Genomic DNA, 25,178 nt, shown 5'->3' with positions numbered 1-25,178 from the left:
TTTCCCGTATATTTTTTGAATAAGGTGCATATTATATATTGTTATTAATATAATGCATCAATATAAACGATAAATATATATAAAATATCAACTATCTGTAAGAAGGAATAAAAGCTCTATGTCACGTGCAGCAGTAGAAAATTTCAGGCTCCCAGGGAATAAATAGTTTTCTTTAAATCATTTTCGTTTTGGATTTTTTTTTTTTTTACTCTCGGGTAGCCTGAAAGTTTCTACTGCTGCTTTTTTATTCTAAAGGTGGAAAGGTAAACCAAGATTAGAAATACAAGAAAGGGGAAGGGAAAGGGAAGGGAAAGGGAAGGGAAAGGAAAGGAAAGGAAAGGAAAGGAAAGGAAAGGAAAGGAAAGGAAAGGAAAGGAAAGGAAAGGAAAGGAAAGGAAAGGAAAGGAAAGGAAAGGAAAGGAAAGGAAAGGAAAGGAAAGGAAAGGAAAGGAAAGGAAAGGAAAGGAAAGGGGAAGGAAAGGAAAGGGGAAGGGAAGGGGAAGGGAAGTGGTGAAAAACAGAGTGAAAAAAGTAAAAAGAGTTGGAGGGAAAAAGAGAGGGCATTGGAGAGGAGCGGTGCTGCCTCAGGTCCTTCCCAGCCCTGGGGCGAAGGACCTGTTTGATGCCCAGGAGGGACTGCAGCTCCCGGTGGCGGGGGACGGAGCGGTGGCTGTCAGCCCGAGACTACAACTCCCGGCAGGCCATGCTGCTGGCGCGGCGTGTGACGCAACGGCTGACGCGGCACATGAGTGGCTGGCGTGCCAGGCGGCCGCGCGGGGCTGTGCGCGCGCAGCTGCCGGCGCCTCTCCCGCGCGGGACAGCGACGCTGGAGGGGCGCAGCCTCCGTCTGGCCGCCCGCGCGGAGCTGAGCAGCGCGGAAGGAGCGTCCGCCCGGTTCCTCGGCCGCACTCAGCGGTGCCGGGGGCGGGGGCGCTGCCGCCCGCCGATGGCGGAGGGCGAGGCGGTGCTTTGCTGCCGCGGGCCGGGAGCTGCAGGAGCCGCCCCGGGCGAGCGGCGCCGGGCGCTGCCGCGGTCCCGGTGGGGCGGCCGCCCTCGGGCTGGCGGAGGCGCCGGAGGAGCCCCCGAGCTGCAGCCGTCTCCCTCGGGCTGCTGCCGGTGCTGCGGGCGGAGGCGGCTCCGCCGCGTGTTGGGCGCTGCGAGCAGGGAGCGCTGCGGTATCGCCGGCATGACGGGGTTGCTGCCTGCGTTAGTGCTCGTGGCTCTTTGTGCCGTGACAGCGGATGGAGCGGCGCTGAGCGGTAAAGCCAGAGATGGCCGGGAGAATGCCCAGCGCAGGGAGCGGGCGGGCTGTATGCTTCGGATGGCACAGGTGCGAGCTGCAAAGTCACCCCCCCTTCCGCCCCTGCCCTCCCGAGCCCCAGGGAAAATGCTTTCCAGCATTGTCGAGCTTCTGAAAGACAAAACTTGTGATCTGACACTTGCATCCAGAAAAGGTTTCTGTCTAGATTAGCAAATGCCTCAATTGTTCTTGGTTACATCCCATGACCGGTTTTAGGCAGCGACTTTATAATGCTTTTAGGATTTTCTTGTACAATGGTGAGAAAATAGGCAGGTCTGATAGTGGTTTCACTTTTTGTTCTACTTCACGTTCCGTAAGATTCTTTTATGCAAGCACTTGTTTTAAAATTCTACTGTAAGCGTTTATGGTTCACTTTTTTTTTCTTTGCAGCACCCGTGACTTTTTTTTCCCTCTAAATCAGGAGTAAATATAGCTGAGTAAAATTACCTTGATTTTCTTCCTTCTTTTTTAACTGAATTGTTTTTATTAAAAATCCTATTTGAATATGTAGAAAAAGTGGGGATGTCTTGTAATATATCGTAGCTTTTCTTGTTTACAGGATACTCAGAAAATATGTCTCCCTTAGAGTCCCACAGAAACGTTCTCAGTGCGATCTCTATCAAGGTATGTATTTACAAGTAAGTGGTCTCTTTAGATATTGGCCTGTGAATTACCTTTTCCTGTAATACAGAGCTTGCGTTCTGTGGGTTATGATAAAGCTGTAAAACATGTCAAAATGGTTTTGCAAGTCTGAATCGTTGAAGGCAGCAAGAAGTGGATTTAGAGCCTGTTCTTGAGCAGACAAAGGGAAAAAGTGTGGCTTTGATGCTGAACTTGTCATTTTTCATTTGACTTGTCTTGCATTATTTAAGAGTAGAGAGAACTAGAAAAAGAGAGAAATCGAATTGGTTCTTGAGCACTCCTCAAATGCTCACCATGATCCAGTGTAGAGCCGAAGGGAAGGGTGATGGAACAGAGCTCTGTGCTTTAGAAGGAAATAAATTTAAAGCTGACCTCCGCACAGAGTCTCACTAACTTCTGTGGTTTTAAAATACAAGATAAGTTTAGGAAGTGTTGGAAGTTAGTGTTTTGGGAAAGAAATGGCAGTTCCACAGAACATTCCATTGAACAGAGGCTCTGGGAACGATTCATGTTGTAAGTGCTGTCACTGCAATCAGTTGGTGGTTCAGCCTTGAAACGTGCACCTGGCCTTCTATAAAGCACTGTTTTGTTTGCCTTTCAGTGCTATGAGTCTTGATCAATTGGAGAAGAGCCCAAGAGAAATTTTTCATCCCTTGATATAAAAGGTAGGAAGTGACTTTTTTGGTTTGGTTCTTTTTCTTTATTATTTTCTGGAAATAAAAGTAATTAAGTATAGGTACTACTGGTTTGTTTCTTCCAGTAGCAGGTGATAATAATAGTAGTAGTACTAGTAAAAATCATAATAGAAATAATAACAATAGTAATGTAATACTACTTAAACTGTCTTTATCCATTGGACTGGCCATTTCAAATCAAAACTTCTAAACACAAATCAAACCATCATCCTTGTAGAATCTTTCACAGCAGTGGGCTAAAGATCCTGGTTTTGTTGACAGCATTTATTGGTTCTGGAAGAACAAGAGGGAAGTACAAGCCTAACTACTTCTAGCTCACAGACCCGTCCAGTGAACCCAGCTTTGTGTTTTGGTGGGCTTGTGATGACTTTGAAATCAATTGCTCATTCCAGTAAAAAAAATTCATGTTTTTTTGAACGTGACAGCAGAAATAACTTTAGGCACCAACTGAATAATAATAGATCACCAGTTTAAGTTAAAAATTCATGCTATACTATCAAAATTTAAAGGTAAATTATTATGTATTAGGTGATGGTATAAAGTGTATGTTCTAATGTGTAATGCAAAGATACATACGTACCTGAAAGTCCTTAGAGGAAACAAATTTTTATGTCTGCTGTTTGATTATTTACCATACGATATTTGGTTTCATTTCCCAGGAATCAGTGAATTTTAACTTTGGAGTCCCCTATGCTAAGGATGCTCAGCTTACAGGTGATGAAATGTTCAGTAATGGTGAGTTTTTCACCTTCTCTTTAATTGCTATGCTGATCTGAATAAGAAAAAAAAAAAACAAAAGCAAGGGAAAAAAAAGGATGGTTTATTATCTTTTACGCTGTTATGTTTGTTTCCTCAGTATTTGCTGCAGCTCTGCTTACCCAAGCTTTGGGTTCCTTCTGTCCCACTGGGAGTTGCCCAATTTGGTTGCATCTGGTGAAATTCACCCTGAGACCTTACAGAACCAGCTCCAACTACATGAGAGCCATTTGCAGTTCTCTCCAGACGCCTGGAGAATGGGCGACGTTTCTGAGGATCCGGCGAGCGTGCTTCTGTCAAAACTCAGTCTGTGAAATTCCTGGGGAAAACCCTTCTGTGTCCTGAAGGGTTCAAACTCTGGTGAGGATCCAGTTATCAGGTGCTCACCTGGATGGTTCCAGCTGCCAAAGGTAACACTTGTACTCTTGCCCTGTAGTTTACATCTATTGTATTTTTGTTATTTTGCAAGATTTTTTGTCTTTGCAAAATACTGTGCATTTCACTCTTTGGAACCTCTCAGATGGTTCTTTGGTGCAGCACCACCCCAGGGGACACTTGGCTGCTGTCCTGAAGGGGTTGGTGGCTAGAATTGTAAATCCTGGAGAGTTTGTGAGTCTTCTGTCCCCAGGGAGGTGTCATGCTTTGTTTACTTTTGTTCTGTTGGTTAGGCGCTGCTTCTCGTTGCAAGTATGAATTTCAAACTGCCCTGTTCTTATTTTAACTGTTTTCCTGGTTCTCTCCGCCCGGCAGGGAAAGACTCTCGTGTCCTTGTCGTCGGGCTCGGTGCTGTCCAAGAAGATACGGGGACTAAAAAAATCATAAGAAGCAAAATACGACTGCAGGGAAAAGAAGCTGGAGAGAACAGAAGGTGATATTGTTATCCTTACCCTGTATTAGAGACATCCGCTGCGCTTTGATGCTGGCAGCTGCCAGGGGCTTGTTAGCTCTTTGTAGGCAGGTGTAGGTGTTCACTTGTAGTTTTTTTCTCTGGACAAGTCAATTCAAACTTTGCTAAGCTTATATTTGCAGATTACTCTCTAGCACAGTCCAGCATGACATTTTTGAATGTTGTAAAAATACCATGTTACTTGGAAATTGCTAATGAAGAGAAGCTTTAGGGGAAGATAAGATTTCAGGGTTGGAAGTTGTGAGAAGAATTTTGTGGGGATGTTAGACTGAAGTAAAGCACACTTGAAGCTGGACTGGCATGCTGGCAGGTCCCCTATTAAACAGTAGTGCTGAGATTAGCCTGGGGGTTGCCCGTTGTTTCTGTAGAAATCAATGTTTCCTGGTCTTCAGAGGGAAGCTGCTTTGAAAAGCTGGAAGGTGCAGCATGCTGACAATCCCCGTGCTTTGGATTAAAAGTAGATTTCAGAAGGGTCCTAAGCTTTTGTCTTTTCCTAGAAGTCGATGTAATCCTATCGAGGAGTTTTTAATTCTGTGTTGCCATGTCATCCATCAGAGCCCTGTTGTACTAATCTTCATACAAGTACAAAACAACAAATCAGACCCTGTCCCAACCACTTAGAGCCCAGAACACGATTTCCTCGGGCTGCCATTTGTGTGCCATCGGTACTCACCGTGGAAGGGAGCTGGGGATTGTTGCAGCTGTTGGGAACGAACTGCTTCTCGTCACACAGAAATGGAATTGGGACGACGCCTCGGCCAGCCCCTCTGTGCCATCGTCTCCTGAATCTGCAGCAGAGCAGTTCCAGTCCATCCGGGCACGTGTAATCCAGTTCCTGATGATCTGAGCACACAGAGCAGCGCTCAGCTGCTGTGGGGGGCTCAGGGAGGGCAGAGTGTGCATTGTCATCTTCCTGAACCTACAGACAAATCAAAGTGAGAAGCCACAGCATGGAAATCAGTCACATATATGCTAAATAAAACTTGCAGATTTTTTTAAGAATTGTTGTTGCTTGTTCTTTGTTGTGCTTCAGTGCTTAGAAAACCTCCCTTTAAAATCAGTTAAATTCATCAGTTGAACCTTTGTTTGCAGACCTTCACTGAGCAGAATTCATTGCTGACTCAGTGCACGCTGTGCCGGCCTCTCGGGAGTGTGAGGAGCTCATGTGTGCTACTTTTTGCTTTAGGACGCTCTAAGGTATTTATTCCTTTTGGGATACATGATGAGAATTCCCAAGAGAGGTAGTTATAAAGTATGACATCGGGAAAAAACCTGTGTGGTTGGAATGTTGTTGCTGTCAAAAGTTAATTTTTTTTTAGCCAGTAGTTAGCTTTTTGCTTTATTTTTGTGGTATCAGTATTTTATTGTTTAAAAAATTGCTTCAAAATAACTTCTGTGGCTGGCCATCAGTACCTTGTTCAGATTTGCCTATTTGCTTGTAGCTAAAATGTTCACGTCTTGTTTATCATTCTATTTAAGAAACTGCTGCCCAGCCAACTAATAACTGAATATCTATCTGTCTGGGACATGGGGAGAGGATTTAGGTAATATCTTTGTTTCCAGAAAAGAGTTGTAGTGTAGTTTCTAAATAGAGGAGAAGAGGGTGAAGACTCTGGGCTCTGATGCCGTTGGGGCACCCCAAGGTCCCCAGGAGAGGGAGCCCCACTGGGGTGCAGGAGCAGATGTGTTCTCATGTAATATAGAATAAATTATAAATATAAATATGAAAATTATAAATATGAAAATATTTTTTAAAATCGTTACATAAAGCAGGCTTTTTTTATTTGTCAATAGGCAGGGTTTTGATTATAAAAATTATAAATACAAATAATATGAAGGTAGAAATGTAAGTATAGGAATATATCATAAATAAATACAGATATATATATATATATAAAAAGTTTAAAAACAAGAAAAAATTAGTTGTAGCAGTAGATATGATACATAAATAATAATTTAAATCCATTTCTAGAATTTTATGTATATTATATGTAATTAATAATACACTGCATCAAAAGAAACTAACTATAAATGTGCGTATAATTATACTAAGTATAAAAATATTTCAATATCGTTTGAAAGAAGGTGGTTTTTTGTATTTATTTGGCTAGAGATGGGGGTTTTATTTTGAATAAAAGAAATATTATAGAAATATAAATCTAAATATAGAAATATACAGTCAATATAGAAAGATATTTATAAAAACACGAACGAACGACGCCGCCTTCGGCCGAATGCAACGAGCTCAGCCGAACCAAGGCGAGACCGGCCGAACCTGACGGCCTCGAGCGAACCGAGGCCAGGCTTGCGAGGCTGCCTGAACCGAGCCGAGCTCAGCCGAACCGAGCCCGCTGCTCTCGTGCGCGCTAATTAGCGCGAGCGCGGTCACAGCCTAATGAGCTCCTGCGGCACGCCGCGCTCCCGATCGTGTCCGTGCGATGGCCGGGCCGCCCGCGGGACGCGGCAGCAGGAGAGCCCCGAGCCGGGCGAGTTTAACGTGAGGCGCCGCCGCTTGCCCGCTCTCAGGGAGCCGAGCGGAGTCGCGTCGAGCGCACTGAGCGGCTCCGAGTTCGGCCGAAGCGAGGCGAGCCGAGCCGCGCCGAACGTACAGAGCGGCTCCGAGTTCCGCCGAAGCGAGGCGAGCCGAGCCGCGCCGAGTGCGCTGAGCGGCTCCGAGTTCTGCCGAAGCGAGTCGAGCCGCGCCGAGCGCAGAGAGCGGCTCCGAGTTCGGCCGAAGCGCAGAGAGCAGAGCCGCGCTGAAGAGGCGAGTACAGCCGAATGCAGCCGACAATAGCCGAGTTTAGCCGAGCAGCTGTGAGCCTTGAGGTGAGCGTGCATCATTGCCGGTTTGGGATTGAGTGAAATGCACTAAGGAAACCAGCTTTGGGGAGGGAGGCAGGGAAATCCTCTCTTAACGTTTACCAATTCTTCCGTCAAACTCATCACGGCAGCACAGCGTGAAGACTGAAAGTGTAAGAAGATGTGGAGGGAAACAGAGAATCTGACAGGAGCATGGAATGCACAAGTGCACGAATTTTGCTTTTTGCTTGGATGTAAATTCAGAAGTTTTAAGGAATTTGGGAAGAAGAAGGGACATTTCAGAAGAAGAAGTTGTTGTTGTTACAGTCCTGGCAAAATCTTTTGTTCTAGCTAATAAAAGAAGTTAGTTTAAAAAACAAAAAAAAAAAAAAAGTGGTTTTTTTTTCTTCACTGTTATATTCATTGGTGGTATATGGTGTGTTGTTTTATTTCTTGGTGTTATTAGCTCTGTGTAAATTGTTTTTTGAGTGAAGCTAACTTTGCATCGGTTGTTTTGTATTTGAGGTAGGATTAATTTCAATAGGTTTCTTTCATAGACTTCTGATAGGTATTACTGGGATTTTGGTTTTGTTTACTGTATGCATAAACATAGAGATTTGGTAGGGCCAGCTGGGCTGCTGGAGTTTTGGGTGTGAATTTATTAGATGGCTTTTGTTAAACACAGAATAATTATAGAAGGTAACAGCAAATTACTCAATTACCCAATTTATCCAGCTAAGTAACCTTACCACAAAGTTTTATATCTTGCCAGTTTTCTGTTCTTCTGCTCCAAGTAGTTGTTGCAAAAAAGAAAGTACTGCTATTTTTCTGAAGAACTTTCTTCTCTAACAAGCCCTTTACTCCCCTTGAATCTGAGTCAGAGCTAAACAGCTGCAGCTGCTCTGAGGGCTTGGTGGGATTAGCTCCCTCCCTTTTCCTGGGTGGCATGGGAACGAGAGGCGGGCACCACCAGGGGTTATTAACCCCAGCCGTGGCTGAGGGGCTTCATACCCTGTCTGGGATGTGTTGGGGTAAGAGCTCTCCTCCCATTTCAGCGAAGAGGCTCTTTCATCTCGTCTCAGCTTGTTTTCAGCAGGTGTTGCTGGCCATCTAAAGCACAGAGGCTTGGAAGATTCTGTGAAGAAAACAGCATAGAACACAGGGAATGTTTAGGTTTGTGATTTTGGGTTTTGTGTTTAGGGGTGGTAAAGTGCCTTTGTAATTTTTGGTTTTGCTCTGTTTTTTTTTTTTTTTTTTTTTTTTTTTTTTTTTTTTTTTTTTTTTTTTTTAATTGAGGAGTGAGACTCCCTGAAATACCAAGCTGTGTCAAGCACAACAAATTTTCAGCAGATTCATGATGTCTTAAGAGGGATCTGCCCAGTGTCCAAGATGATGTTTGAGACTGAGGCTTCTGATGAGTTGAGGATTGTGATGGGGAGAGGGAGGGTGAGCACGTGTCCAGTTAGGAGTTATTGTGGATGGAGGGAGGTTTGCAGGCAGCAGGGTGAGAAAGGGTGTTTATTTGTTTATTTGAGGGCCCCCCCACACAAGGCTGTTCAGAAGCCTAGCAGAGGCATTCCCGTGTGTTACAGCACACAAGGTCATCCACTGCACTCACAGCAATGCCATTTAACTTTGCCTTTCTCTTACCCAGGTGCCACCCCTAATGAAGGCCACAGCCTTGGAATCAGGATGAAGCTGGAGCCTGAGGGAGCCAGGCACACTCAGGAAAGGGCAAGTAGCTGACTTGCAGGGATTTGGCCCGCGTAACTCTGGATCACACTTTGGTTTCGGTTTACTTTATTGTAGCTGACCAAGAGGCTCCTCGGCACTCATGAGGCCCTCGGAGGCAGACTCATTTCAGGTGCAACGTGGATCCACGTCACCGATCATCCAAAAGATAAGTCGGGGGCCATGGCCTGGAGATGAGTGAATAGTGGGTTGGGAGTTCTTGGGGCAGATTTAAAAATGAGCAGAGGGAAAGGCAATCTTGTCCAAGGGCCTCTTAGGACAGCTAAAGGGAGAGACTCTACTTTTGATGGCAGCTTTCAGGCGGGCAGTGCAGAACAGCTCCGGTGTGCGTCGTGTTGTCCGGTGTGCCGTGTTCCCTAGTGTGTCTTTGGGGTCCCTTTTGCCCTCTTCCCTCGAGGCCCCCACCACAAGCATGATGTGTCGTGTTTCACGTCCCCCTGTTTGTCACGTTCTGTGTCACGGGTGTCTGCAGGTATTTGTGCCGGAGCTGTTCTGCCCTGCTGCATGGCGTGCTTCAGTAGGACAAACCATGGGGAGTTGGAATTTGTGACGTGGGCTGTACTTGGGCTCTAGCTGCTCTTCCTAGATTGACATAAGGTGTTTGCAGCTTGTGAGTTACCCTGGTGGTGTTTGACATATGTTCTAGCTTTCTTTCAGGTGTAGCTGCATTCCAGGTGTCGCAGAGGGTCAGGGTTAGGAGGTGCCGGGCCTTCTTAGGAGCGCGGTGAGTAGCAGAGTGGTGGGGTTTTGGCCGATGCGGTGCCAAGGTCAGGCACTGATGTTTGGTTCTCTTTAATCTAGCTGTTTGAGAGACACCAGCCCGGTGCCAGCAGGACCTTCCCAGCTGACGAGGTGGCCTTTCTATGCACCTGAGACAGACTGGCATCCCCAGATGTCTGAGAGATAAGTAGAGGGCTGTGACCCACAGAGGGGATGAAGGCATGGTGCTGGTTTGGGAATTACTGGCAGGGGTTTTTGGGTCCGATTTGGAGGTGGGGGGTGTTCATGAAGTGGCCCCTTAGGCCCCATACAAGCCACGTCTCACTTTTGATCCCAGTGCTGAGGAGCGCAGGGCAGAGCAGTCCCGGTGTGTCTCGTGTCATGTGTCTGTTGTGCATTATGTGTTGTTTGTGTATGCAATGTCTTTTACCTTAGGGGGGCCTGTCATAAACCTTGGCATCCTTGTTAGCATCTGTGATCGCTGCATTCCCTGGCCTGGCATCCAGGCCACAGAACTTTTGACTGGGGAGCTCAGACAGGCATCAGACTCTCTTCTCTCTTTGGAAGCATCCAGTCAGGTGTCTTGTCAGGTCTTGTTCTGAGCTGTACGGACAGCTGTGCCCCACCTGGATCCATTGTGGTGGAGTAGGACTTGTAAGAATGTGAGGGCAGGCAGAGGATTCTGAGCATAGGATTCCTAGGCATCGATCTTTGCTGTTCTTGGAATAAATCCTTCAGTTAGCATCTTCTTCCTCCAGGGTTCTCTGAGCCTCATCAGCTGACCGTCAGTTTGAACTCAGTCATCTCCTTTTGCATTCTCTCAGTCCTTGCAGCCATTTTCCTTGCCAAGAGATTTCTGTTCCTGTTGTGTCCCTGTTGTCTGTCCTGTCCTGCCTGTCCTGATTCACGGGTGTCAGCACACGTATGTGCCGGAGCTGCTCTGCCCTGCCGCACAGCCTGGTGCGATAGGAGAGGGCCCGGGGACTTGGAATGTGTAATGTGGGGTGTAGTTGGACTCTAGGTGGGATTTGTAGATGGACACAGGATATCTGGAGCTCCTCAGTTATCCTGCAACAGTTTGACTCTTGTCCTACCTTTTTTTTCAGATTGAGATGGATTGAATCGGTGCCAGAGGGCCCCATCCCGTTGAGGGGATTGCCCCGAGCAGGTGAGGCCCCATTTGTCTCTGCAGCAGAAGTGTGTATGGTGACTGTGTTACAGCACTGTTCTTTGTCTTTCTTTTTAGGAAGTCAATCTGGATACCAGCAGCCAAGGTGAGCAGTGGAGAGAAATGGTTCTTATTGCTCAGCTCTCAAGAACAACAATTTTTCAGCAGATGGATCATGTCGCAAGAGAGGTCTGCCCAGTGTCAAGGATGATGTTTGAGATTGAAGCTTCAGGTGAGTTGAGGGTTGTGCATGGGAGAGAGAGGGTGATCAGGTATCCATTTAGGAGTTCTTGGGAGGGGGTTTGCAGGCAGCAGGGTGAGAAAGGGTGTTTATTTGTTTATTTGAGGGCCCCCCCACACAAGGCTGTTCAGAAGCCTAGCAGAGGCATTCCCGTGTGTTACAGCACACAAGGTCATCCACTGCACTCACAGCAATGCCATTTAACTTTGCCTTTCTCTTACCCAGGTGCCACCCCTAATGAAGGCCACAGCCTTGGAATCAGGATGAAGCTGGAGCCTGAGGGAGCCAGGCACACTCAGGAAAGGGCAAGTAGCTGACTTGCAGGGATTTGGCCCGCGTAACTCTGGATCACACTTTGGTTTCGGTTTACTTTATTGTAGCTGACCAAGAGGCTCCTCGGCACTCATGAGGCCCTCGGAGGCAGACTCATTTCAGGTGCAACGTGGATCCACGTCACCGATCATCCAAAAGATAAGTCGGGGGCCATGGCCTGGAGATGAGTGAATAGTGGGTTGGGAGTTCTTGGGGCAGATTTAAAAATGAGCAGAGGGAAAGGCAATCTTGTCCAAGGGCCTCTTAGGACAGCTAAAGGGAGAGACTCTACTTTTGATGGCAGCTTTCAGGCGGGCAGTGCAGAACAGCTCCGGTGTGCGTCGTGTTGTCCGGTGTGCCGTGTTCCCTAGTGTGTCTTTGGGGTCCCTTTTGCCCTCTTCCCTCGAGGCCCCCACCACAAGCATGATGTGTCGTGTTTCACGTCCCCCTGTTTGTCACGTTCTGTGTCACGGGTGTCTGCAGGTATTTGTGCCGGAGCTGTTCTGCCCTGCTGCATGGCGTGCTTCAGTAGGACAAACCATGGGGAGTTGGAATTTGTGACGTGGGCTGTACTTGGGCTCTAGCTGCTCTTCCTAGATTGACATAAGGTGTTTGCAGCTTGTGAGTTACCCTGGTGGTGTTTGACATATGTTCTAGCTTTCTTTCAGGTGTAGCTGCATTCCAGGTGTCGCAGAGGGTCAGGGTTAGGAGGTGCCGGGCCTTCTTAGGAGCGCGGTGAGTAGCAGAGTGGTGGGGTTTTGGCCGATGCGGTGCCAAGGTCAGGCACTGATGTTTGGTTCTCTTTAATCTAGCTGTTTGAGAGACACCAGCCCGGTGCCAGCAGGACCTTCCCAGCTGACGAGGTGGCCTTTCTATGCACCTGAGACAGACTGGCATCCCCAGATGTCTGAGAGATAAGTAGAGGGCTGTGACCCACAGAGGGGATGAAGGCATGGTGCTGGTTTGGGAATTACTGGCAGGGGTTTTTGGGTCCGATTTGGAGGTGGGGGGTGTTCATGAAGTGGCCCCTTAGGCCCCATACAAGCCACGTCTCACTTTTGATCCCAGTGCTGAGGAGCGCAGGGCAGAGCAGTCCCGGTGTGTCTCGTGTCATGTGTCTGTTGTGCATTATGTGTTGTTTGTGTATGCAATGTCTTTTACCTTAGGGGGGCCTGTCATAAACCTTGGCATCCTTGTTAGCATCTGTGATCACTGCATTCCCTGGCCTGGCATCCAGGCCACAGAACTTTTGACTGGGGAGCTCAGACAGGCATCAGACTCTCTTCTCTCTTTGGAAGCATCCAGTCAGGTGTCTTGTCAGGTCTTGTTCTGAGCTGTACGGACAGCTGTGCCCCACCTGGATCCATTGTGGTGGAGTAGGACTTGTAAGAATGTGAGGGCAGGCAGAGGATTCTGAGCATAGGATTCCTAGGCATCGATCTTTGCTGTTCTTGGAATAAATCCTTCAGTTAGCATCTTCTTCCTCCAGGGTTCTCTGAGCCTCATCAGCTGACCGTCAGTTTGAACTCAGTCATCTCCTTTTGCATTCTCTCAGTCCTTGCAGCCATTTTCCTTGCCAAGAGATTTCTGTTCCTGTTGTGTCCCTGTTGTCTGTCCTGTCCTGCCTGTCCTGATTCACGGGTGTCAGCACACGTATGTGCCGGAGCTGCTCTGCCCTGCCGCACAGCCTGGTGCGATAGGAGAGGGCCCGGGGACTTGGAATGTGTAATGTGGGGTGTAGTTGGACTCTAGGTGGGATTTGTAGATGGACACAGGATATCTGGAGCTCCTCAGTTATCCTGCAACAGTTTGACTCTTGTCCTACCTTTTTTTTCAGATTGAGATGGATTGAATCGGTGCCAGAGGGCCCCATCCCGTTGAGGGGATTGCCCCGAGCAGGTGAGGCCCCATTTGTCTCTGCAGCAGAAGTGTGTATGGTGACTGTGTTACAGCACTGTTCTTTGTCTTTCTTTTTAGGAAGTCAATCTGGATACCAGCAGCCAAGGTGAGCAGTGGAGAGAAATGGTTCTTATTGCTCAGCTCTCAAGAACAACAATTTTTCAGCAGATGGATCATGTCGCAAGAGAGGTCTGCCCAGTGTCAAGGATGATGTTTGAGATTGAAGCTTCAGGTGAGTTGAGGGTTGTGCATGGGAGAGAGAGGGTGATCAGGTATCCATTTAGGAGTTCTTGGGAGGGGGTTTGCAGGCAGCAGGGTGAGAAAGGGTGTTTATTTGTTTATTTGAGGGCCCCCCCACACAAGGCTGTTCAGAAGCCTAGCAGAGGCATTCCCGTGTGTTACAGCACACAAGGTCATCCACTGCACTCACAGCAATGCCATTTAACTTTGCCTTTCTCTTACCCAGGTGCCACCCCTAATGAAGGCCACAGCCTTGGAATCAGGATGAAGCTGGAGCCTGAGGGAGCCAGGCACGCTCAGGAAAGGGCAAGTAGCTGACTTGCAGGGATTTGGCCCGCGTAACTCTGGATCACACTTTGGTTTCGGTTTACTTTATTGTAGCTGACCAAGAGGCTCCTCGGCACTCATGAGGCCCTCGGAGGCAGACTCATTTCAGGTGCAACGTGGATCCACGTCACCGATCATCCAAAAGATAAGTCGGGGGCCATGGCCTGGAGATGAGTGAATAGTGGGTTGGGAGTTCTTGGGGCAGATTTAAAAATGAGCAGAGGGAAAGGCAATCTTGTCCAAGGGCCTCTTAGGACAGCTAAAGGGAGAGACTCTACTTTTGATGGCAGCTTTCAGGCGGGCAGTGCAGAACAGCTCCGGTGTGCGTCGTGTTGTCCGGTGTGCCGTGTTCCCTAGTGTGTCTTTGGGGTCCCTTTTGCCCTCTTCCCTCGAGGCCCCCACCACAAGCATGATGTGTCGTGTTTCACGTCCCCCTGTTTGTCACGTTCTGTGTCACGGGTGTCTGCAGGTATTTGTGCCGGAGCTGTTCTGCCCTGCTGCATGGCGTGCTTCAGTAGGACAAACCATGGGGAGTTGGAATTTGTGACGTGGGCTGTACTTGGGCTCTAGCTGCTCTTCCTAGATTGACATAAGGTGTTTGCAGCTTGTGAGTTACCCTGGTGGTGTTTGACATATGTTCTAGCTTTCTTTCAGGTGTAGCTGCATTCCAGGTGTCGCAGAGGGTCAGGGTTAGGAGGTGCCGGGCCTTCTTAGGAGCGCGGTGAGTAGCAGAGTGGTGGGGTTTTGGCCGATGCGGTGCCAAGGTCAGGCACTGATGTTTGGTTCTCTTTAATCTAGCTGTTTGAGAGACACCAGCCCGGTGCCAGCAGGACCTTCCCAGCTGACGAGGTGGCCTTTCTATGCACCTGAGACAGACTGGCATCCCCAGATGTCTGAGAGATAAGTAGAGGGCTGTGACCCACAGAGGGGATGAAGGCATGGTGCTGGTTTGGGAATTACTGGCAGGGGTTTTTGGGTCCGATTTGGAGGTGGGGGGTGTTCATGAAGTGGCCCCTTAGGCCCCATACAAGCCACGTCTCACTTTTGATCCCAGTGCTGAGGAGCGCAGGGCAGAGCAGTCCCGGTGTGTCTCGTGTCATGTGTCTGTTGTGCATTATGTGTTGTTTGTGTATGCAATGTCTTTTACCTTAGGGGGGCCTGTCATAAACCTTGGCATCCTTGTTAGCATCTGTGATCGCTGCATTCCCTGGCCTGGCATCCAGGCCACAGAACTTTTGACTGGGGAGCTCAGACAGGCATCAGACTCTCTTCTCTCTTTGGAAGCATCCAGTCAGGTGTCTTGTCAGGTCTTGTTCTGAGCTGTACGGACAGCTGTGCCCCACCTGGATCCATTGTGGTGGAGTAGGACTTGTAAGAATGTGAGGGCAGGCAGAGGATTCTGAGCATAGGATTCCTAGGCATCGATCTTTGCTGTTCTTGGAATAAATCCTTCAGTTAGCATCTTCTTCCTCCAGGGTTCTCTGAGCCTCATCAGCTGACCGTCAGTTTGAACTCAGTCATCTCCTTTTGCATTCTCTCAGTCCTTGCAGCCATTTTCCTTGCCAAGAGATTTCTGTTCCTGTTGTGTCCCTGTTGTCTGTCCTGTCCTGCCTGTCCTGATTCACGGGTGTCAGCACACGTATGTGCCGGAGCTGCTCTGCCCTGCCGCACAGCCTGGTGCGATAGGAGAGGGCCCGGGGACTTGGAATGTGTAATGTGGGGTGTAGTTGGACTCTAGGTGGGATTTGTAGATGGACACAGGATATCTGGAGCTCCTCAGTTATCCTGCAACAGTTTGACTCTTGTCCTACCTTTTTTTTCAGATTGAGATGGATTGAATCGGTGCCAGAGGGCCCCATCCCGTTGAGGGGATTGCCCCGAGCAGGTGAGGCCCCATTTGTCTCTGCAGCAGAAGTGTGTATGGTGACTGTGTTACAGCACTGTTCTTTGTCTTTCTTTTTAGGAAGTCAATCTGGATACCAGCAGCCAAGGTGAGCAGTGGAGAGAAATGGTTCTTATTGCTCAGCTCTCAAGAACAACAATTTTTCAGCAGATGGATCATGTCGCAAGAGAGGTCTGCCCAGTGTCAAGGATGATGTTTGAGATTGAAGCTTCAGGTGAGTTGAGGGTTGTGCATGGGAGAGAGAGGGTGATCAGGTATCCATTTAGGAGTTCTTGGGAGGGGGTTTGCAGGCAGCAGGGTGAGAAAGGGTGTTTATTTGTTTATTTGAGGGCCCCCCCACACAAGGCTGTTCAGAAGCCTAGCAGAGGCATTCCCGTGTGTTACAGCACACAAGGTCATCCACTGCACTCACAGCAATGCCATTTAACTTTGCCTTTCTCTTACCCAGGTGCCACCCCTAATGAAGGCCACAGCCTTGGAATCAGGATGAAGCTGGAGCCTGAGGGAGCCAGGCACACTCAGGAAAGGGCAAGTAGCTGACTTGCAGGGATTTGGCCCGCGTAACTCTGGATCACACTTTGGTTTCGGTTTACTTTATTGTAGCTGACCAAGAGGCTCCTCGGCACTCATGAGGCCCTCGGAGGCAGACTCATTTCAGGTGCAACGTGGATCCACGTCACCGATCATCCAAAAGATAAGTCGGGGGCCATGGCCTGGAGATGAGTGAATAGTGGGTTGGGAGTTCTTGGGGCAGATTTAAAAATGAGCAGAGGGAAAGGCAATCTTGTCCAAGGGCCTCTTAGGACAGCTAAAGGGAGAGACTCTACTTTTGATGGCAGCTTTCAGGCGGGCAGTGCAGAACAGCTCCGGTGTGCGTCGTGTTGTCCGGTGTGCCGTGTTCCCTAGTGTGTCTTTGGGGTCCCTTTTGCCCTCTTCCCTCGAGGCCCCCACCACAAGCATGATGTGTCGTGTTTCACGTCCCCCTGTTTGTCACGTTCTGTGTCACGGGTGTCTGCAGGTATTTGTGCCGGAGCTGTTCTGCCCTGCTGCATGGCGTGCTTCAGTAGGACAAACCATGGGGAGTTGGAATTTGTGACGTGGGCTGTACTTGGGCTCTAGCTGCTCTTCCTAGATTGACATAAGGTGTTTGCAGCTTGTGAGTTACCCTGGTGGTGTTTGACATATGTTCTAGCTTTCTTTCAGGTGTAGCTGCATTCCAGGTGTCGCAGAGGGTCAGGGTTAGGAGGTGCCGGGCCTTCTTAGGAGCGCGGTGAGTAGCAGAGTGGTGGGGTTTTGGCCGATGCGGTGCCAAGGTCAGGCACTGATGTTTGGTTCTCTTTAATCTAGCTGTTTGAGAGACACCAGCCCGGTGCCAGCAGGACCTTCCCAGCTGACGAGGTGGCCTTTCTATGCACCTGAGACAGACTGGCATCCCCAGATGTCTGAGAGATAAGTAGAGGGCTGTGACCCACAGAGGGGATGAAGGCATGGTGCTGGTTTGGGAATTACTGGCAGGGGTTTTTGGGTCCGATTTGGAGGTGGGGGGTGTTCATGAAGTGGCCCCTTAGGCCCCATACAAGCCACGTCTCACTTTTGATCCCAGTGCTGAGGAGCGCAGGGCAGAGCAGTCCCGGTGTGTCTCGTGTCATGTGTCTGTTGTGCATTATGTGTTGTTTGTGTATGCAATGTCTTTTACCTTAGGGGGGCCTGTCATAAACCTTGGCATCCTTGTTAGCATCTGTGATCGCTGCATTCCCTGGCCTGGCATCCAGGCCACAGAACTTTTGACTGGGGAGCTCAGACAGGCATCAGACTCTCTTCTCTCTTTGGAAGCATCCAGTCAGGTGTCTTGTCAGGTCTTGTTCTGAGCTGTACGGACAGCTGTGCCCCACCTGGATCCATTGTGGTGGAGTAGGACTTGTAAGAATGTGAGGGCAGGCAGAGGATTCTGAGCATAGGATTCCTAGGCATCGATCTTTGCTGTTCTTGGAATAAATCCTTCAGTTAGCATCTTCTTCCTCCAGGGTTCTCTGAGCCTCATCAGCTGACCGTCAGTTTGAACTCAGTCATCTCCTTTTGCATTCTCTCAGTCCTTGCAGCCATTTTCCTTGCCAAGAGATTTCTGTTCCTGTTGTGTCCCTGTTGTCTGTCCTGTCCTGCCTGTCCTGATTCACGGGTGTCAGCACACGTATGTGCCGGAGCTGCTCTGCCCTGCCGCACAGCCTGGTGCGATAGGAGAGGGCCCGGGGACTTGGAATGTGTAATGTGGGGTGTAGTTGGACTCTAGGTGGGATTTGTAGATGGACACAGGATATCTGGAGCTCCTCAGTTATCCTGCAACAGTTTGACTCTTGTCCTACCTTTTTTTTCAGATTGAGATGGATTGAATCGGTGCCAGAGGGCCCCATCCCGTTGAGGGGATTGCCCCGAGCAGGTGAGGCCCCATTTGTCTCTGCAGCAGAAGTGTGTATGGTGACTGTGTTACAGCACTGTTCTTTGTCTTTCTTTTTAGGAAGTCAATCTGGATACCAGCAGCCAAGGTGAGCAGTGGAGAGAAATGGTTCTTATTGCTCAGCTCTCAAGAACAACAATTTTTCAGCAGATGGATCATGTCGCAAGAGAGGTCTGCCCAGTGTCAAGGATGATGTTTGAGATTGAAGCTTCAGGTGAGTTGAGGGTTGTGCATGGGAGAGAGAGGGTGATCAGGTATCCATTTAGGAGTTCTTGGGAGGGGGTTTGCAGGCAGCAGGGTGAGAAAGGGTGTTTATTTGTTTATTTGAGGGCCCCCCCACACAAGGCTGTTCAGAAGCCTAGCAGAGGCATTCCCGTGTGTTACAGCACACAAGGTCATCCACTGCACTCACAGCAATGCCATTTAACTTTGCCTTTCTCTTACCCAGGTGCCACCCCTAATGAAGGCCACAGCCTTGGAATCAGGATGAAGCTGGAGCCTGAGGGAGCCAGGCACACTCAGGAAAGGGCAAGTAGCTGACTTGCAGGGATTTGGCCCGCGTAACTCTGGATCACACTTTGGTTTCGGTTTACTTTATTGTAGCTGACCAAGAGGCTCCTCGGCACTCATGAGGCCCTCGGAGGCAGACTCATTTCAGGTGCAACGTGGATCCACGTCACCGATCATCCAAAAGATAAGTCGGGGGCCATGGCCTGGAGATGAGTGAATAGTGGGTTGGGAGTTCTTGGGGCAGATTTAAAAATGAGCAGAGGGAAAGGCAATCTTGTCCAAGGGCCTCTTAGGACAGCTAAAGGGAGAGGCTCTACTTTTGATGGCAGCTTTCAGGCGGGCAGTGCAGAACAGCTCCGGTGTGCGTCGTGTTGTCCGGTGTGCCGTGTTCCCTAGTGTGTCTTTGGGGTCCCTTTTGCCCTCTTCCCTCGAGGCCCCCACCACAAGCATGATGTGTCGTGTTTCACGTCCCCCTGTTTGTCACGTTCTGTGTCACGGGTGTCTGCAGGTGTTTGTGCCGGAGCTGTTCTGCCCTGCTGCATGGCGTGCTTCAGTAGGACAAACCATGGGGAGTTGGAATTTGTGACGTGGGGTGTACTTGGGCTCTAGATGGGATTTGTCGATGGACAAATGATTTCTGGAGCTCTTAAGTTATCCTTCAACTGTCTGCCTCCTTTCCTAACTTTTTTTTCAGATGCACCTCCTGAGATGACTACAGTAGTGCTGGAGGTTCCATCTTCTCAAAGGGTATAGGGTTCAAGAATTCATCTTGCAGAGAGTTATATCAAGTCCTGGCTTGTATTGTATGTACCTATCTTGACTTGTACACGTGTGTACTTACACAGCATGTAAGTGTGTCGCCTTATATGGTGTATGCTTACACCCTGTGTACACTTGCACTGTTTTCCTCAGCTTATATATTGTGTGTACTTACATTGTGCCATTTATGATCGGAGCTGCCCTGCCCTGGCACGTAGTCACAGTTAGGTAGAACATTTATCAAAATTTTACTGGTCATCTGTGTTCTATGGGATTTTGGGTACAAAATTTATCGGTCCCGAGCGGGGACAAGTCCTGGCTGTCAGATAGCCACTCATTGACCCTTCCTGTCATCTCACAGGTCCCCGAGCCTGCTGATTTCCCCAGAATCTACCATTTGACGTCAGGGAGCAGCAGCCAGAAGATGTGTTACAGCACTTTCTTCTGCGTCTCGAGTAAGGGATGCAGTGAGCGTGTAAATGGAAAGAGTGTGTGAGCGTGTGTGAGAGCATGTGACTGTGTCTGTGTCTGCTCGTCTCTGCATGTGTGAGCACATGCTGACTGGATTTAAGCTTGTGTGTGTGACTTGTGCTTTCCAGGTTTTGCAACTCATTGTTAAATTTAGAATAAAAAATCCCCAGCTGGGTTACATTGTATGTTCTGACATGGTATGTACCTATGTTGGCTTAAAACCCAGAAAAACAGACGAAGATAGGCAAGAAAAAACCCAGGAAAAAACCCCAAGATGGGTGAGAAAAAACCCAGAAAAATACCCCGATGCTGGGCAAGAAGAAACCTAGAGAAAAACCTGAAAATGGGCAAGAAAAAAAACCAGAAAAAAACAGGAAAAAACCCTGAAGGTGGGCAAGAAAAAACCCAGAAAAAAACCCAGAAGAAAATTCCAACAAGGGCAAGAAAAGACCCAGAAAACACCCAGAAAAAATCGCAACCAAAGTATAAATATAGAAATGTGTTTCAAATATATGCAGATAAATAATTTAACAATTCTTTATATAAAATATAAAATAACATAAATCAACACAATCCGTAATACTGCATATATCTTATTATAGTGTATTATAGGATATTGATATAAAATAGATTATTTATGTGTATCGTATCTTATTTATATAGTTTGTTATATATTACACCATATTGATATACTGTATGTTTTTTTAAGTAGTTTAAAATAAAGGGGGATTTTGTTTTTTATTTGGCAAAAGCAAGTGTTTTAGTATAAAAATTATGAATACAAATAATATAAAGCTAGAAATCTAAGTATAGAAATAGACAATAAATAGCTAAAAGTTAATATAAAAATTAAAAATATGTACCATATCTACTGCTACAACTTACAGATTAATTCTTTTTTAACTTATTTTTTCTTATATTATGTGAATAGGATACATATTATATATTATTATATTCACATTTATGTTTATATTTAAGCATTATATTAGTCATGCAAGCTATAAATATAAAAACAGTTCAATATAGTTTAAAAGAATAGAGCTTTTTATTTCTTTAGTTAGGATGGGATTTTTATTTTAAACAATAAAAGCATGATAGAAATGTAATTTCAAACATAGAAATATACAATCGATATAGAAAGATATTTATCAAACCAGAAAATATAAGTAAATATAAATAATAGGAACAGACAGAATATGTTATATAAATTACATGCTACATCAATGTCCACTGTAAAGATGCATGTGAAATTTTATATTTCTATTTTTCTTATTTATATTATGTAAACATGGCTTTAAATCAAGGGGGCTTGTTTGGTTCTGGTCGGGTAAGAGGCAGGTTTTTGGCATTTATTTCAGAGCAGTTTTTGTTGGGGGTCGCCCCTGTTATTTTTTGCCGCCTTCTCTGCCCGCAGCCCTGAGGCGCGCTGCGCCCCTGGCTGGGGCGGGCGGCAGTGCTGCCGCTTTGTGGGCAGAGCGCGGTACTGCAGCTCTCAGCCGCCAGGCAGCCGAGAGCCCGCCATGTTGGGAGTGGCGAGTTGCGGATGTCACGGAGTTTTTCTTGACCTTCTCAAGATGGCGGCGACAAGGGCTGGGAAGTCGAGGACCCGGCTCGGTCTAATCGGCTGCCTGCATGGAACACCGACGCCAGGGCGGCCCCGACGGCTTTTCATGTGGCATTTTTAGTGTCTAAGACACGGACTATGTGGTCAGCAGCGCTGCGGGCGTCCGTATTTAGGCGGGTTGCTGACAGGCATCTGCCTAATCGCCTATCTCTTCCGAGGGTCCTCTTTCACTCGCCAGCTTGGGAAGGGCACGTCGTGAATGTCGCGGACTTTCTTTGACCTTCTCAGGATGGCGGCGAAATGGGCGGGGAAATCGCACACCCCTGTAAATCTGCCCCCCTGTGGCCACAGAGCGGGATCGCATCCCCCGAGCCAGCGCCCTGCCCCTCGCCGCTGAGTGCCGGGGGCGGGGCAAGGACGCCGCTGCCGAGCGAGGGAAGGGCGAGGGGCGGGAGCTTGCGGTGGTCGGGCCAGGGTCTGTAAATGGCGGGGACGGGGGAAGGACATTCGGGAGTGCAAAGGGACGCGATGGCCGAGAAGAATGGCCGCGGCGGGGGCGGGCCCGGCGGGACCGGTTTCGGCGGGCGGCGGAGGTGCGGTCGTAGCGCTCCGGGGCAGCGGACGGGGGCAGGGTGGCGGCATCGGAACAGGGCGGCAGCCCCCGAGCCCGCGCCCGCCCCGCTCCAGGCTCTGGGAGCGACCGCGGGCCGGACAATCCCGGCGGGGCGGCCCCGGGCAGGCGGCGGAGCGGGGCCGTGGCGCTCCCCGCCCTCGCTGCCGACAGCTTTGGAAGGTCGGGCCGGGCGCCCGTCCCGTCCCGTCCCGCCGCGTCCCGGTCTCTGTAAACTCCTCTCTGCCTTTGCAGGTCTGTGCTGGACAGTGGGAGAAAGGTCCGTGCTGGTTGCTGTGTCCTCGGTGAGCAGAGAGCTCTGACCTTGGCCGCATGGGCTGCTGAGTGCTGGAACAATGGGGATGCGCTTTTATTTATTTAGTGACCTTTACAGATTTATTCCCCTGTTTCAGGTGAGCGTGCATCATTGCCGGTTTGGGATTGAGTGAAATGCGCTGAGGAACCCAGTTCTGGGGAGGGAGGGAAATCCTCTCTTAACATTTACCAAAATCTTTTGTCAACTCATCACGGCAGGACAGCGTGAAGACTGAAAATGTAAGAAGATGTGGAGGGAAACAGAGAATCTGACAGTAGCATCGAACGTACAAGTGCACGAATTTTGCTTTTTTGCTTGGATTTAAACTCCGAAGTTGTAAGGAATTTGGGAATGAGAAGGGACCTTTCAGAAGAAGAAGGAGTTGTTGTTACAGTCCTGGCAAAAGCCTTTGTTCTAGCTAATAAAAGAAGTTAGTGAAGAAAAAAAAACACTTTTTTTTCTTTTTGTTTTTTAAACTATTATATTAATTGGTCGTATATGGTGTGTTGTTCTATTTCTTGCTGTTATTAACTCTGTGTAGATTGTTTTTTGAGTGAAGCTGACTTTGGATGGGTTGGTTTGTATTTGAGGTAGGAGTAATTTCAATAGGTTTCTTTCATAGACTTCTGATAGGTATTACTGCGATTTTGGTTTTGTTTACTGTATGTATAAACCTAGAGCTTTGGTAGGGCCAGCTGGGCTGCTGGAGTTTTGGGTGTGAATTTATTAGAGGGCTTTTGTTAAATGCAGTTTTTAATTTTTGAAATGTTTTTCAATGTAGTGGTTTTAAGGTGGTTTTTAAGAACTCGTTGTATTGTTTTATGTTGTTTGTAGTTGGTGTATGATAAGGGATGTGGTGTGACTTTTTGGACGCTATGGTTTTGGTGTTCCTAAGTTCTGATTTCTTTCTGGTTTGATAGTTTTTTTTATTTATATTTTTTGGGACAGGGGCATTTATATGGTGGGGTGTTATAGGCAATATTTTTTTAATTTAGTTCGTGGTATTTTTTAGTATTTTAATAATTTAGATTTTTTATTTTCATGGTTTTAATATTTTTTTAATTTTGTCAAATAGCTTTTATAGATTATATGTTATTATTTGTGCATAAAGGTAGAGGTTTTTTTTTAGTAATGTTTAGGGTCAGTTGTACAGTTTTGAGTGTAGTGAGTTGCTTTGCTTGAATTTTTACTGGGCGTTTTTATTAGCAGCTGTGTCATTTTCAAGGTGTATTTGGGTGTTTGAGATATTGGTGTAGGAGGCAGTTTATGATGAGAATGTGCGGAGGTTTAGGGCTACTTTCAAATCCCACTATCAGTTATTTACAGTTTGGTTTATTTCAGTTTTTATTGGGGTTCAATGTTGTGGGATGTTTGTTCTGTTAGTAATAGAAATAGGTTTTATTTTGCTGTGCTGCGATGGGATGAGCTTGTGCTGCGTACTGCTGCTGACAAAGGTACAGTATTTTTATGGCTCTGATGTGACAGGTTAATGAATTTATATGGTCTAATATATAGATGAAAATAGAAATAAATATAAATTTAAAAATAAATATAACATTACAGTGGTAAAGAAATCTAGCAATCAAATAGATAAATACGTAAAACTAATTGATATATACTATGTTACAATTATATACCATATATTATATAATCTATTATATATATAAACAAAGATATATATATATAGAATGTAAATATAAAAATGTTAAAATAAATTGGAGATTTTTTGGGGTTTTTTTAGGTTATAGGCTGTTTTTTTTTTATAAATAATATAAATAGAAATAATATAAAAGTAGAAATCCAGATATCGGTATATAAATTACATATTTATATATCTATAAACATTTAATATGAATAAATATAAGTAAAAGAAATACATATTATAAAAATAATAGATCTATTATTTTTTTATTAAAAGGTATTCTCTCTAATCTATCACATCTATAAGTATAATAAATTAAATTTGTAGATGTGAATAGAATTTTAACTAATGTTTAAATAAAGGGGTGTCCTTGGTTTTTATTTGGTTATAGGCAGGAGTTTCATTTTAAATAATATAAGTATTATAAAAATGTGAATCTTTATATTCATAGTTCAGCAATTTGAAATATATAATAATTATATAAAGAGAATCTTAACTAAAATATAAATATAAGTAAGTAAAATGCAGATTTGTAATATAGAATATAAATAACATTATATGGCAATATAAATTATAAATGGGAATAAAAATATAAAAATATGTAAATATATTTTAAAGGAAAGGGAATTTTTTGGCTTTCATTTCAGTAGAGGCAGGGGTTTTATTTTAAATAACATAAGTGTTACAGAAGTACAAATCTTGACACAGGAATATATAATCAATATATCAAAATATGTATAAAATATATAAATAAGTGCTTGGAGTAGATGTAATATAGAATATAAATTTATTTATAAATTGACATTGATAAAGATAAATGTATAAGTAAGCAATATACATTAGTATACATTGTAAATACAAATGTGAATATAAATATGAAAACATAAGGATATAGATTTAAATATCTTTTAAAAGAAAGGGTTGGGGTTTTTTTTGGTTCTTACTGGGTTAGAGGCAGGGTTTTTATTATAAATAATATGAATATGGATATTACTGTTATAAATATACATAGAAATATCAAATATATCAATATTGAGAAATATATATCTTGATTATTTAAGTAAATATAAATATCAGGAAGAGATGTAATGGAGAATACAAATAAGAGTATACATTAGTATACATTTTAAATGTACAAGTGAATATGAGCCTGAAAAAAAGATTATTAAAAAAAAATCCTGTCTCAAATTAAA

At 46.2% G+C, this 25,178-nt stretch overlaps 2 long non-coding RNA genes across 5 annotated transcripts; both read left to right on the top strand.

Moving 5' to 3' along the window:
- Positions 1-1,050: 1,050 nt before the first annotated feature.
- LOC134433766 (uncharacterized) lies at positions 1,051-5,302 on the top strand. Of its 3 annotated transcripts, none has more exons than XR_010031712.1 (7): positions 1,051-1,330; positions 1,860-1,924; positions 2,544-2,607; positions 3,297-3,372; positions 3,494-3,753; positions 4,144-4,261; positions 4,856-5,302. It is a non-coding gene; the product is annotated as an uncharacterized LOC134433766 (long non-coding RNA). The 3 variants fall into 3 exon arrangements; XR_010031711.1 differs by having other exon boundaries at positions 3,494-3,803; positions 4,922-5,302; XR_010031710.1 differs by having other exon boundaries at positions 3,494-3,803.
- A 16,502-nt stretch (positions 5,303-21,804) lies between these two features.
- LOC134433765 (uncharacterized) lies at positions 21,805-22,786 on the top strand. 2 transcript variants are annotated; one of them, XR_010031708.1, is made up of 3 exons: positions 21,805-21,892; positions 22,283-22,440; positions 22,562-22,786. It is a non-coding gene; the product is annotated as an uncharacterized LOC134433765 (long non-coding RNA). The 2 variants fall into 2 exon arrangements; XR_010031709.1 differs by lacking the exon at positions 21,805-21,892 and adding an exon at positions 21,979-22,010.
- The last annotated feature ends 2,392 nt before the right edge of the window (positions 22,787-25,178 follow it).

This window comes from Melospiza melodia, unplaced genomic scaffold, assembly GCF_035770615.1.
Source record: "Melospiza melodia melodia isolate bMelMel2 unplaced genomic scaffold, bMelMel2.pri scaffold_250, whole genome shotgun sequence".
NCBI classification, from domain to species: domain Eukaryota; kingdom Metazoa; phylum Chordata; class Aves; order Passeriformes; family Passerellidae; genus Melospiza; species Melospiza melodia.
This window is presented reverse-complemented; position numbering and strand designations above follow the sequence as displayed.